Source organism: Lactuca virosa, chromosome 8, assembly GCF_052849685.1.
Source record: "Lactuca virosa cultivar CGN04683 chromosome 8, Lactuca_virosa_CGN04683_v6, whole genome shotgun sequence".
Lineage (NCBI taxonomy): Eukaryota > Viridiplantae > Streptophyta > Magnoliopsida > Asterales > Asteraceae > Lactuca > Lactuca virosa.
Window position 1 is genome coordinate 31,016,027 of NC_136433.1, and position 13,067 is coordinate 31,029,093.

Below are 13,067 nucleotides of genomic sequence, written 5' to 3' on the forward strand. Positions count from 1 at the left end.
AAAAGACCATTCTACCCCTCTAATGGTCCAAAGGTCCACTTGTTGACTAAACCCTAAAAGTCAATGAAATTCAACCCTAAGGAGTACGCGGTGCGTACAAGCTCTGTACGCTGGGCGTACTCGGATGCTACACAGAATCGGGGACACTCGACCCCTACGCTGCGCGTACTGGGATTACGCCCATCGTACGCCCCAGTTTCACCAACTTCATGATTTTGCTCTTAATCGGTTAAGACATGAGCTCAAATCCTAGATCTGGTCACTCTAAAGCATCTCAATCCATAAAGTCGGTGACTTTAAGCCTTTGCATGGCTGTAAAGGTCACCAACACCCAAATCACACCACTTCCTTCCTTAAAAAAACTCACAACTCATGCATGGTTCACTCTTAACGTCCAAGATTAGATTTTTATGGATCTAAAGCACAATATACACAGAAAAAGGGCAGATCTAGGTCCATGGAGCTCCTTCACTCATAAAGTCTCCACCTTTGGGACAAAACCCTAAAAATGGCCCATAATGCACAAATCCAAAAAGGATAAGAAAGCTTTGAACTTTTTACCTCCAAATGATGCTCCAACCTCTGAAAAGCTCAGATCCAAAACTTGCACCCCAACTCTAGCTTCTTTAATGGCACCTTCTTCTCTTCAAAGGCACACAAGAACACTATCAAGCTCAAACACACACACACAAGCTCTAGAACGAGGGTTTGGCACTCTTAGGGTTTCACTATCTGGAAATGGTGGCTAAAAGTGAGGCCAATATGTTCCTTTTATAGGGATCACCCCCACAATTAGGGTTTTAGTCTGAACCTAGTACGTGCAATGTACACTATGGTACGCCCAGCGTACTGGGTAGCCTCCTCGTCAAGAACACGCTCATGAGTACGCGCAGCGTACCTTCCAGTACGGCCAGCGTACTCAATTGCCATAAAATTATTTCGAGGACTAAATTTGACAACTTAGGGAAAAAGAAGGGCCAAGGGGATATACCTGATTTCGGGATGTTACAATTCTCCCCCACTAGAATCAGACTTCGCCCTCGAAGTCTTGCTCAGCAAATAACTCAGGGTACTGCTCCCGCATCTCTGACTCCGGTTCCCAAGTCAACTCGGATCCCCTCCGATGCTGCCACTGGACCTGAACCAGGGGCACTTCCTTGTTCCTTAGAACTTTCACTTTCCGATCTAGGATCGCGATCGGCCTCTCGATGTAATTCAGAGTCGCATCCACCTGAATGTCCTCTAATGACACTACAGTCGTCTCATCAGCCACACACTTCCGCAACTAGGACACGTGGAAGGTGCTATGGATCTGGCTCAACTCCTCAGGTAGCTCCAACTGATATGCTACCTTGCCTACCCTGGAAATCACCCTGAAAGGTCCAATATATCGAGGCCCCCAACTTGCCCCGCTTCCTAAACCGAATTACTCCTTTCCAAGGAGAAACTCTCAGAAGCACAAAATCTCCGACCTGGAACTCAAGCTCGGATCGCCGTCTGTCTGCGTAACTCTTCTGACGGCTCTGGGCCGTTTGCAACCTCTGTCGGACCTGCTGAATCTGCTCGGTCGTCTTCAACACTATCTCAGTGCCGCCCATAACTCTCTGCCCCACCTTTCCCCAGCAAATGGGAGTACGACACCTCCTCCCATAAAGAAGATCAAAGGGAGGCATACCGATGCTCGAGTGATGGATGTTGTTATAGGAAAACTCAGCCAAAGGTAGGTATGAGTCCCAACTCCCACCGAAATCCATGACGCATGCCCGAAGCATGTCCTCAAGCGTCTGAATCGTCCGCTCACTCTTTCCGCCTGTCTGTGGGTGGTAGGCGGTACTAAAATGCAATCGCGTTCCCAACTCCTCATGGAACTTCTTCCAGAATCTGGAAGTAAAACGCACATCCCGATCCGAAACTATGGACGTCGGCACTCCATGCCGAGCTACCACCTCTCGCACATAAATCTCTGCCAGCCTCTCAGCAGAAGAGCTCTCACTAATAGCAAGGAAGTGGGCATACTTCATCAACCGATCCACTATCACCCAGATCGCATCAACTCCACGCGCTGTCCTCGACAATTTGGTGATAAAGTCCATCGAGATCTGCTCCCACTTCCACTGGGGAATCTCCAAAGACTGCAATGGACCATGAGGACCCTGGTGCTCAGCCTTGACCCGGCGGCAGGTCAGGCACCTCTCTACTACCCATGCTACATCCCTCTTCATACAGGGCCACCAATAGTCTCTTTTCAGATCCAAGTACATCTTAGTGGCCCCGGGATGGATCGAAAATCTCGACCTATGCGCCTCCTCCATCAGAGTGCTACGAGTTCCGCCCGTATAAGGCACCCAGATCCGACCTTGAAAGGTCATGAGTCCCCGACTATCCATCACAAACTTGGATACCTGGCCGATCACCCGCTCCTTCTTGCGGTTCTCCGGTCTCATGGCCTCCGCTTGGGCCTCTCGAATGGTATCCAATACCGGAGTCATCACTGTCATCCTCATGTATATTTCCTGAATCGGGGCACTCTCCGCCTTGCGGCTCAGGGCATCGGCCACCACGTTAGCCTTGCCCAGGTGATACAGAATCTCACAATCGTAATCTTTTACCATGTCCAACCATCTCCTCTGGCGCATATTCAGGTTAGGCTGATCCATCAAATACTTCAAGCTCTTGTGGTCCGTGTAAATGGTACACCGAACCCCATACAAGTAGTGACGCCAAATCTTGAGGGCGAATACTACTGCCCCCAACTCTAAATCATGGGTGGGATACCTCGTATCGTGATGCTTCAGCTACCTCGATGCATATGTTATCACGTGCCCCCTCTGCATAAGCACTGCACCTAACCCCGATATAGATGCATCACAGAAAACCACGAAGTCCTCCATTCCCTCAGGAAGAGCTAACACTGGAGCTTCGCACAACCTCTGGCGAAGAGTCTCAAACGAGGTTTGCTGGTCGGGACCCCAAACAAAAGCAACACCCTTCCGGGTCAACTTGGTGAGAGGAACAAGAATCTTGGAGAAATCTCTGATAAACCTCCGGTAGTAGCCGGCTAACCCCAGAAAACTCCTGATCTCGGTGGGGGATCTCGGCACCTCCCAACTCATAACCGCCTCAATTTTGGCCGGGTCGACCAAAATCCCATTCTGATTAACGAGGTGTCCCAAGAACTGGACCTCTCGTAACCAGAAATCACACTTGGAGAATTTGGCATAAAGCCTCTCCGATCTCAATACTCCGAGAACCTCTCTCAAATGCACCTCATGCTGATCTCTAGACCTCGCATACACCAAAATATCGTCAATGAACATTATCACCGAACGATCAAACATAGGTCTGCATACCCGGTTCATGAGATCCATGAACGCTGCTGGTGCATTGGTGAGCCCGAAGGGCATCACCACGAACTCGTAATGCCCATAACGAGTTCTAAATGCTGTCTTCGGAATATCTTCCTCACAAAATCTCATCTGATGATAACCAGACCTCAAATCGATCTTGGAGAACCAAGACGCACCCTGCAATTGATCGAACAGATCGTCGATCCTCGGCAATGGATAACGGTTCTTGACCGTCAACTTGTTCAACTCCCGGTAATCAATGCACATCCGGTGTGAACCATCCTTCTTCTTAACGAAAAGGATCGGCGCTCCCCATGGCGAGCTACTCGGCCGGATAAATCCCTTTCCCAACAGCTCCTGAAGCCGCGAGAACAACTCCTGCATCTCTGGCGGCGCAAGGCGATAAGGTGCCTTGGCGATAGGTGCCGCCCCAGGAAGCAAATCAATGCGAAACTCCACCTGCCTCTCGGGAGGCACACCCGGTAACTCCTCGGGGAAAACATCCGGAAACTCGCTAACTACCGGAACCTCAGCGATAGAATTCGGTCTCTCCGAAATATCCCGCGTATCCGACACATACGCCAGAAAGCCCATACAACCCTGCTGCAAGCTCTGCCTCGCTCTGGCAGCCGAACAAAATGCTAACCCAGATCGGGTACCCTCACCGAACACTGTAAGTACTCCCCCTCTAGGGTTTCGGATGGTCACCAGCTGTCGCTCACAGTCGATCATGGCTCCGAATTGGCTCAACCAGTCCATGCCCACGATGACACAGACATCCCCCATCGCTATAGGTACCAAATCTATTGGAAACTCGACTCCAAAAGTCTCAAGCACACACCCCTGGATCACATCAGTCGCAAAAACAGCATGCTCATCAGCTATGGAGACTCTCAAAGGTCGACTCAATGCCTCACGTTGGCTACTGATATGACGACTGAATGCTAGCGACACGAAAGATCGACTCGCACCCGAGTCAAACAACACCAAAGCAGGTACAGAATTCACAAGAAAAGTACCTAAACATATCACATATAAGCACCATATGTAAACAAAAGAATAAGCAAAAGATCACATACCAGCCACAACATCGGGTGCTGCGCGGACCTCCTCCGCTGTCAACTGGAAGGCTCTGCCGCGAGCCTTCGGTGCCTCGGCCTTCACGGGCCGACTCTCTGTAGCTCGAGTGGTAGAAGGCGCAGATCCCTGCGCTGATCCCTGAATCAACTGCTGGCACTCGGCCTTCCTATGGCCAGTCTGGTTGCAATGGAAGCAAACCGAAAATCCCTTGGGGCAATTCCTCGCGATATGCCCCTCCTTCCCGCACTTGTAACACACACCTGACCTGCACATCCCATCATGGCTCTTGCCGCACTTCCCACAAGTGCGGCCTTTCTGACCTCCTGATCTCGAATCAGCGGGCTTTGCCCGCTTGGCCACTGGCTGAGACTGTGACGGCCGCCTATCCCTCCTCTGAGACTCTGCCTCCTCCCTGGCCTGAGTCTCTAGCTCAATCTCCCTCTTCCGAGCATTCGCCTGGAGCTCGGCAAATGTCCGGTATGACGAGTTCGCCACGAACTCACGAATGTCTCTCCTCAGTATGCTCAGATATCGGCTCATATGCGCCTGCTCAGTAGACACGTGCTCAGGGCAAAATAACGCTCTCTCATGAAACATCCATATGATCACAGTCACAAACTCAGTCCCCTGCTTGAGGGACAAAAACTCATAGGCCAACCGTTCCCTCTTCACCGGGGGAACGTACTCGTCTCGAAACATAGCGGTGAACCTATCCCAAGTCACCGCGGTAAGCTCTGCAGTAGTAAAGTTAGCTGTCACAAACTTCCACCAGTCCTTCGCTCCCAAGCGAAGCTGGTTCAGCGCGAACCGTACCATCAGATGCTCCGGACAAGAACAAGTGTAGAAGCATCCCTCAATGTCATAGATCCATCTCATCGCTGCTATCGAATCCTAAGTCTCATCAAACTCTGGCGGCTTCTTGTTGTTGAACTCCCGGTACAGCAACGATTCACCCCCCTGTGGCCTAGCAGCGGCGACGGCTGCGGTGGCCGCAGCAACAGCAGCATCGGTAAGAGCAGCGTACCGCTCGTCAAATGTCTCAATCAACGTGGTCTTGATAGACCCAAACATCTCTGGTATCTCATCTCGAATGGTTGCAACCACCTCATCATGGATCATCCTGCGAATCTCATCATCGCTAACACTGATGCTCTTTGGAGTGTGACGCGTACCCACCATGATGTCTCTGAAACACAACACAAAAGAAGTCAGAGACCCGCTCGAGTATCCTCGCACTCGATCACTCAACCCTACTTGTTCCTTAGTACCCTAAGGATTCTTACTTGGATTGCTCACTGGTCTTGTGTTTCCAGTAGTATGGGCCCTATACTTGTTGGGTTATGAGCATTCTAACACTCCTAAGTGTACATGCAACCCTAAATACCTTGGATCTATGTTTTCTCTATTATACATACAATTATGAACATCCAAGGTATTATCCTAATCTAGCATACAAAATAATAAATATAACAAGATAGAATACATACCTCTTTGATGTAGAATGTCTTCATGAAGCTTGAGTGCCTAGTACCCCAAGTGTGACACCTCAAATGGTTCACACAACACCAAATACACTTGGAATAACTTGAGAGAAACTTGAACACTCCTTGAAATCGTCTAGCCCTCACACTCACACATTAGTGCACGATTTCTTGAGCCATGGGATTCTTTTATATGGTGGCTATTAGGGTTACACCATGTAACTCATAACTTTACCCATTCCTTATGCTCCATGGATTTTAACCTCCATGGAGTATCCATGGGTCATCCCATGGACTTAGTCCAACATAAGGAATCTTGGATCACAAGCCCATATATATAAGAATGAATGATTTACACAATCAACCCATATATTTAATTAGTCTCCTTTTGATCACTTAATTAATTCCAAATTAATTCTTGATCAATACTAATTAAATAACCTTATTAATATATTAGAACTTATAATATATTAACCAACCTTAAGTGTTATTTCTCTCATTATAGTCTATCCAAATGCATGATGCCATGCAACCCAAATGGACCATGTCGGGTCGGGTCAAGTCTTACCAATTATAGTTATGGACTTAGACATTAATCCAACAGTCTCCCACTTCGATAAGTCTAAAACTATTATTGCGTATGACTTCAGGAACCGATCAGCAATCGTAGCTCTCAAAAGCTTCTGTCGAACTCTGACCTTGTCGATGAACTCTGACCTTTGTCAATGACTTGTCCATTAGATAAGGGATCATATATTCCTCCATTCTAGATATCATATGGACTGAGACATGGATTATCAATCATTCTCTCTGTCCATTTGTTGTTTCCCGATTTCCGATTCATGATGATTGACTGATTGAACAAATCAAATCAGTCCTGGCTTGGCCAAGCACTCACATGTATCATCTTTAAATCATCGAGGGGCCCACATATATCGTTTTATCCCGAAGGTAAAAGGAATGGATAAACTTCGACTCATATGGTTTGTTCTATTACTTGTTGAATCATACACAAAGGCACGTTTTATAACATCGAGTTACCAATGCGTTTTCGTGCAATCAATGTATAACCAACTCATAGTAACAACTCATATCTCTAGGTTTGAAGAATATAAGATATTATCGTCTCATGATCATTCGTGATAAAATCCATGAAGTGATTCAAATGAGCGCGGGTTGAATCCAACACTCAGAACTTATGAGCACTCATGAGTGTTGTAGCACCACTTTGTCCACCAACTTGGACCTCTACAAACCAACCCATGACAGTCTTGATTCATATCTACTTCCAACATATGACTGAATGTGGATGGTTTGAATAACTTAATCATTCAGGAAGAGCGACTTAGTTATTCTGGAAGTCAAAATATGCAAAGTGAAACACAAGAATAAATGAATCAAATATGGTATCAAACCCTATGAATATAAATAAACACTTTTATTTATCACCATACTGATTACTCATTATTCATTGTTTCGGTTTTATCAACTTTATACTTGAATTTAAAACAATAGTTGTCCCATGCTCCAAGCATGTACACTATGTTTTCTAAACACTAGTCATGCCATACACCAAGTATGCATACTATGTTTGTCTATGATCTTTACTTTGTAAAATAGATCAATTGAACATCACTCCAATGATCCTCTTTTCACAGTCCCAAATCCTTACTGCAAATGCAAGAATTCCAAATTCATGCCATTTACTGAAATCTGTTAGATTCTAAACTTATATGCATTGATCCTCTTAATGATTATGCACAAAGTCAGAAAGACTTGACAACAATCATTACAGAGCATTCCAAAGGAGATCAGCTCGTTGGAAACATCCTTCTTTCATTAAGTTTCCTAATCTTACACAGATTGAATAATTTCTAACTTTGAAACATTTCCATATTCCATTTTGACTATCACTTCTGAACAAGAGTTGCCTCCTTACAGATTATGTCAATATGGTCCTTCCAGAATTAACATTATACTTCCAACTGTCCTTGAGCAACCAATCTTTGGTAAACCTTAGATTGTCTTCGACAATTGCTTAATCATTTTAGTCATATCCAATTCTAGACCTTTTCCCTTCATAATGCCCCAGGCATTTGGAAAATTTTAGAAAGGATGAATATAGCACATGTAATCGATCCTATATCCGAAGCATATGGGACACAATTCATGATGTCTCACATAAAGACTAAACCAGTCTTTTGCTATAATATTTCCATTTCAATTTTTGCCAAGTTCTCAAAATTCAGATTATGAAAAGGGATGTCGTAATCATAATCGAATTTTAGAACGCAAATAATGGACCCATATATAGAATTTCCTTATGTTGAGCCATTCCAACATGAAATTCATATATATATCCTTGATTAAATACGATTAAAATCTCAATCTAAGCTTTTTAGAATTGAAATGAAGTATAATTTCCTCTCCCTTAATTATAGCAAAACAACTTTTTCAACCCCTGCAACCTCACGAATTGAAACTTTTGTTTTCTATAATTAACATTGCTAACTTGCAACCTTTGTCATAATTATCATGCTCCCACTAACATGATGATTATTAGCATAACACTTATGCTCCCACTAGCTTTGACATGTACTCAGAAATCAGCTGACTTTCTTACCAAAGTTCAGATTTCTGATACTAGATTGTTTTGATAAAACTTTATCAAAATCATACACCTCTCTTAGATAGCTCACATGTGTGTCTAAACAATTTTAGAACTATGAAAAGGGATGCCGTAATCATAGTCTCAATTGTTTAGACCTTTGCCACTTCTCACAAGTCCATGTTAGTGTGCCGGTAAACCACACACGCTCCACTAACGACTTTGAGAATGCAAATATCACAATTGTTATCTAGCTAAAATCTACTTAGTGAAAGTGTTTCCTCACCATCATTTTCATGAATCGGAGAGAAACCTTATGACACTTAGATTTAATAGTGTATGTGTTCTTATCCATGTGAATTTGTCAAAACCATAATCACAAGACAAGGTTAGTGACAAATCCAAACTCATATTGATTAAACTTGTGCAATCTTAAATTCTTGCCATTTTGCAGCTCAGGTGCCTGTCATTGCTTCCAAGTAGTTGTGCAACCAATTGAGAACTCTCAGAACTCCTATGCAAAGCCAACTTGAATAGGCACAAAAATTTCAACACGATAGGTTATAAACCTCAAGTCGTGTGCTAGTGAAGGACTTTAGGTTTTATTCTTGATTAAGTCTTGAAACTTTCAAGAGCTTTAAAACTCCCACTGTCCTCTTGACATATAAGACTCCCTTGTCAAATATTCAAGAGATAGTGCGGATTCTTTATCAAGACTAACACTTTACACAATTGGCCTAAGTTGGTCTCTGTTTTATCCAAAACATCACAACTTACCAATTTCAAATGTACAAGAGTAGATAACCTTTTACTCTTACATTTGACTAGTGTTAACAAACCCTCTTTAAGATATGTCACTCAAGTTACAATCTTGGAGTATGACTCTAAGAATTGTTTTGGAACGAAGTATGACTCATCTTTTTGATTTAACCATTTCAACAATTCATGACTCCTCTTTTCGACTTTAGAGGACCAATTGTGATATGGTATCTTAATCATTAAGATGATCATAAACATGATACTAAAGTACTCTCCCCTCTTTTCAGATTTGAGAAACTTTTATCTTTCTGCCACACTTTGATTCTTCTTATTCGTTCTGTCTCACATTGAAACTTCTCCAATGCTACAGACTTATACTTAAACTTATAAGTATAACCATATTTACTGAACTTAAGTAAATCATGACGAATAGTCTTCTTGATCTTTTGTGGTGGACTTGACCAGTGCACAAGAATGTGTACTCGATCCCTTAGTCCTTTCCTTATTCACATAAGGAATTAGTCTTAATTTTCCAAGCTGAAAGTTCTCATTCATCATACTATACAACTTGCATGATTCCAAGTTTCGGTCCAATTGAACCTTGGGTGATGAAAATCTTTCCTTATTTGGTAATATTAGACACTACCACAACCGAAAGAATCAAATCCATTTTTCCAATATTGCTATCAATGGAATCTTATAAGCAACAACTTTTCACAAATGCCATTGTAAGGATACTTAAAATAAATAAAATCAAAACCTTTTTTCTTTTATTTTAAAACTTTGCGGAAAAACTTCTCCTTACAATCCATATGAAAACCTTGTTGTTATCTATTCCTAAGCAATATAAATATCATAACTCTTACGTAATAGCCCAAAATTCTGATCACCGAACCATGCGATTGAAATCCATCTTCGCGATCAGAATCAGCATGTACTTAATAGAGTTAGACAATGGACTTTACCTGAAGTAGAGCCAAACTTATTGACTTTAACATCCTTAGGTAAATTTGGCAGCTTCGTAACCAATGCCCCTTCCTTTGGCAATAGTTACCTATGGATCCTTGATAATGGGACTATCTTAGACTTCGCCTCTCTCTTTACCATTGGGTCAACAGAGTTGACTATGGCCGATCCCTTTCCATTGGGAAGAGAGAGCTTTACTGGATATCCAATGGCATCATTGTCAATGTCCATAGCGTTTTAGGAAGTTGATCTTAGCAAATAGATAAGATCATTAAGGGTCTTGTCTTAGTCTGTTTCATAGGATTCCCAAAAGAACTCACTATGTGACTTAGAAAGTAGTTGAGCCACCAACTTTCTCAAGACTTTGACACCCAACTCTCCCGGCTTGTCAATATGTGACTACATCTCCAAGATGTGATCACACCTAGACCTTGCCTTGCCAATAGGGCTTGAGTGACCTTAAACTTTTTAGGAACTTGTGGGTTAGGGAGAATAATTGGAGGAGGTGAAAGAAGTATGATATCCATGGGACATCATCTTCATTTAGGAAAGCTTGTTTCAAGAGATTTGGGAAGATCATAAATGTCTAGACCATACATCTTTTTGGGAGATATTCAAGATAGTTGATTTAAAGTCCTTAATATGACACCCAATATGAAATATTAAGGCTAGGACCCAACAAACTATTTTATAACTTAGAAGAGGGATGCCGTAATCCAAGCTATAAAATATTTGAAGGTAGGTGGATGACGATTCACCAATTTCCACCATGAAAAACGAAATAATTTATTAGGTTTTAATTAGATTTGAAAGTCCTAGATCTTTGAGATTCAGTGAACTGTTCAAAGGCATGTTTCAATCTTGAGTGTGCCCTTCAGGTTTTGTGACTGGGATGCCGAGGATCACAAAACAAGGTGTGAATAACCATGCAAATATACTTGGTACCCTTAATATTTACCCCTTAATCAGTGTGCCGGTTAACCACACACGCTCCACCGATACTATGATAAATATTAAGTTACCCTTTGCCTACCTTGTTAAGTCCAGGTTAGTGTGTCGGTTAACCACACACGCTTCACTAACGACTTAAGCAAAGTGCAAAGTATAATTTCATGGGTTAGCACCAAATTCACATTTTCCTAAGTAACTAAGATTGGGTATTAATAAGAGTTTAGTTACTTAGTATTTATCATTAATACTTTTAATGAAAGGAGAATTATAGTCCTTGTCCTACCCGTTCGGCTAACGACCATCCACCAGTCAAGGAAGCGGTGGGTGAGAGTGGACACCCATTAAACTGCCATTTTATAGGCAGTAACCTTATACCCCCCCTTATAGACCGGCTTCGTGAATGAGGCCTACTAACGGTAAGACTGACTTTACTCTTATACATATATATAAATATTATTAACTTATAATATTATAAAGTATAAGGGTTGAATTTTAACTTTTAAAATTCTAAGGGCTAACTTGGAATTAAAGTATTCATAAGTGAAAACTTTTCAAATTCCAAAACTTGAGGGCAAGTTTTGAAACTATTCAAAACTAATTAATTCCATAACTTATGAGTTTAAAGTAGTTTTAATTAAAAAAAAAAACTCTTCAAGTTCCATAACTTGAGGACAAGTTATGGAAGACTTTAAACTAATTAATAAAAAAAATAACCTTTTTTTTATTGTAACTTATGGAACTAATTAAGGTTACACTTTTTTTTTAATTTAATTTAATGAAGAGACTCTTCATTTTGTAACCTTTGCCAACTTTTATGAGTTTTATGATTCTTAAATGTGACTTTTCATATAACTTGAGGACAAGTTACAAAAACACACTTTGGAATCAACTCTTAGATTAAAATGGATTGAAAACAACTATTTCACACAACTTTTCTATTAATCTAAGAACCTCATAAGAACAAGATAATTCAAATCATCAATCTTCAAGAAATTAGCATGAACATACAAACTAATACAAATCTTGAAATTATGACAATTATCTTAGAAATTGGATTAGCATGAACATTACCACATCAAAAACAAGTTTATAAGTCCAAAAACATCTTAGGGTAATGTTCCTAGTCCAATTCCAGCCAAAACAATCGAATATATGCATCCAACTCGATTTTTCAGCTACTTTTGCAAGTATAACAAGAAAACAAGCCTAGTCTATGATACCACTGTTGGGTTATGAGCATTCTAACACTCCTAAGTGTACATGCAACCCTAAATACCTTGGATCTATGTTTTCTCTATTATACATACAATTATGAACATCCAAGGTATTATCCTAATCTAGCATACAAAATAATAAATATAACAAGATAGAATACATACCTCTTTGATGTAGAATGTCTTCATGAAGCTTGAGTGCCTAGTGCCCCAAGTGTGACACCTCAAATGGTTCACACAACACCAAATACACTTGGAATAACTTGAGAGAAACTTGAACACTCCTTGAAATCGTCTATCCCTCACACTCACACATTAGTGCACGATTTCTTGAGCCATGTGATTCTTTTATATGGTGGCTATTAGGGTTACACCATGTAACTCATAACTTTACCCATTCCTTATGCTCCATGGATTTTAACCTCCATGGAGTATCCATGGGTCACCCCATGGACTTAGTCCAACATAAGGAATCTTGGATCACAAGCCCACATATATAAGAATGAATGATTTACACAATCAACCCATATATTTAATTAGTCTCCTTTTGATCACTTAATTAATTCCAAATTAATTCTTGATCAATACTAATTAAATAACCTTATTAATATATTAGAACTTATAATATATTAACCAACCTTAAGTGTTATTTCTCTCATTA

General features: G+C 41.6%; 1 pseudogene across 1 annotated transcript in view; it reads right to left on the bottom strand.

Moving 5' to 3' along the window:
- The window catches only part of LOC145128867 (uncharacterized), a 175,734-nt pseudogene that overhangs the window by 135,606 nt on the left and 27,061 nt on the right, over positions 1–13,067 (bottom strand). The gene's annotated exons all lie outside the window — the stretch shown is intronic.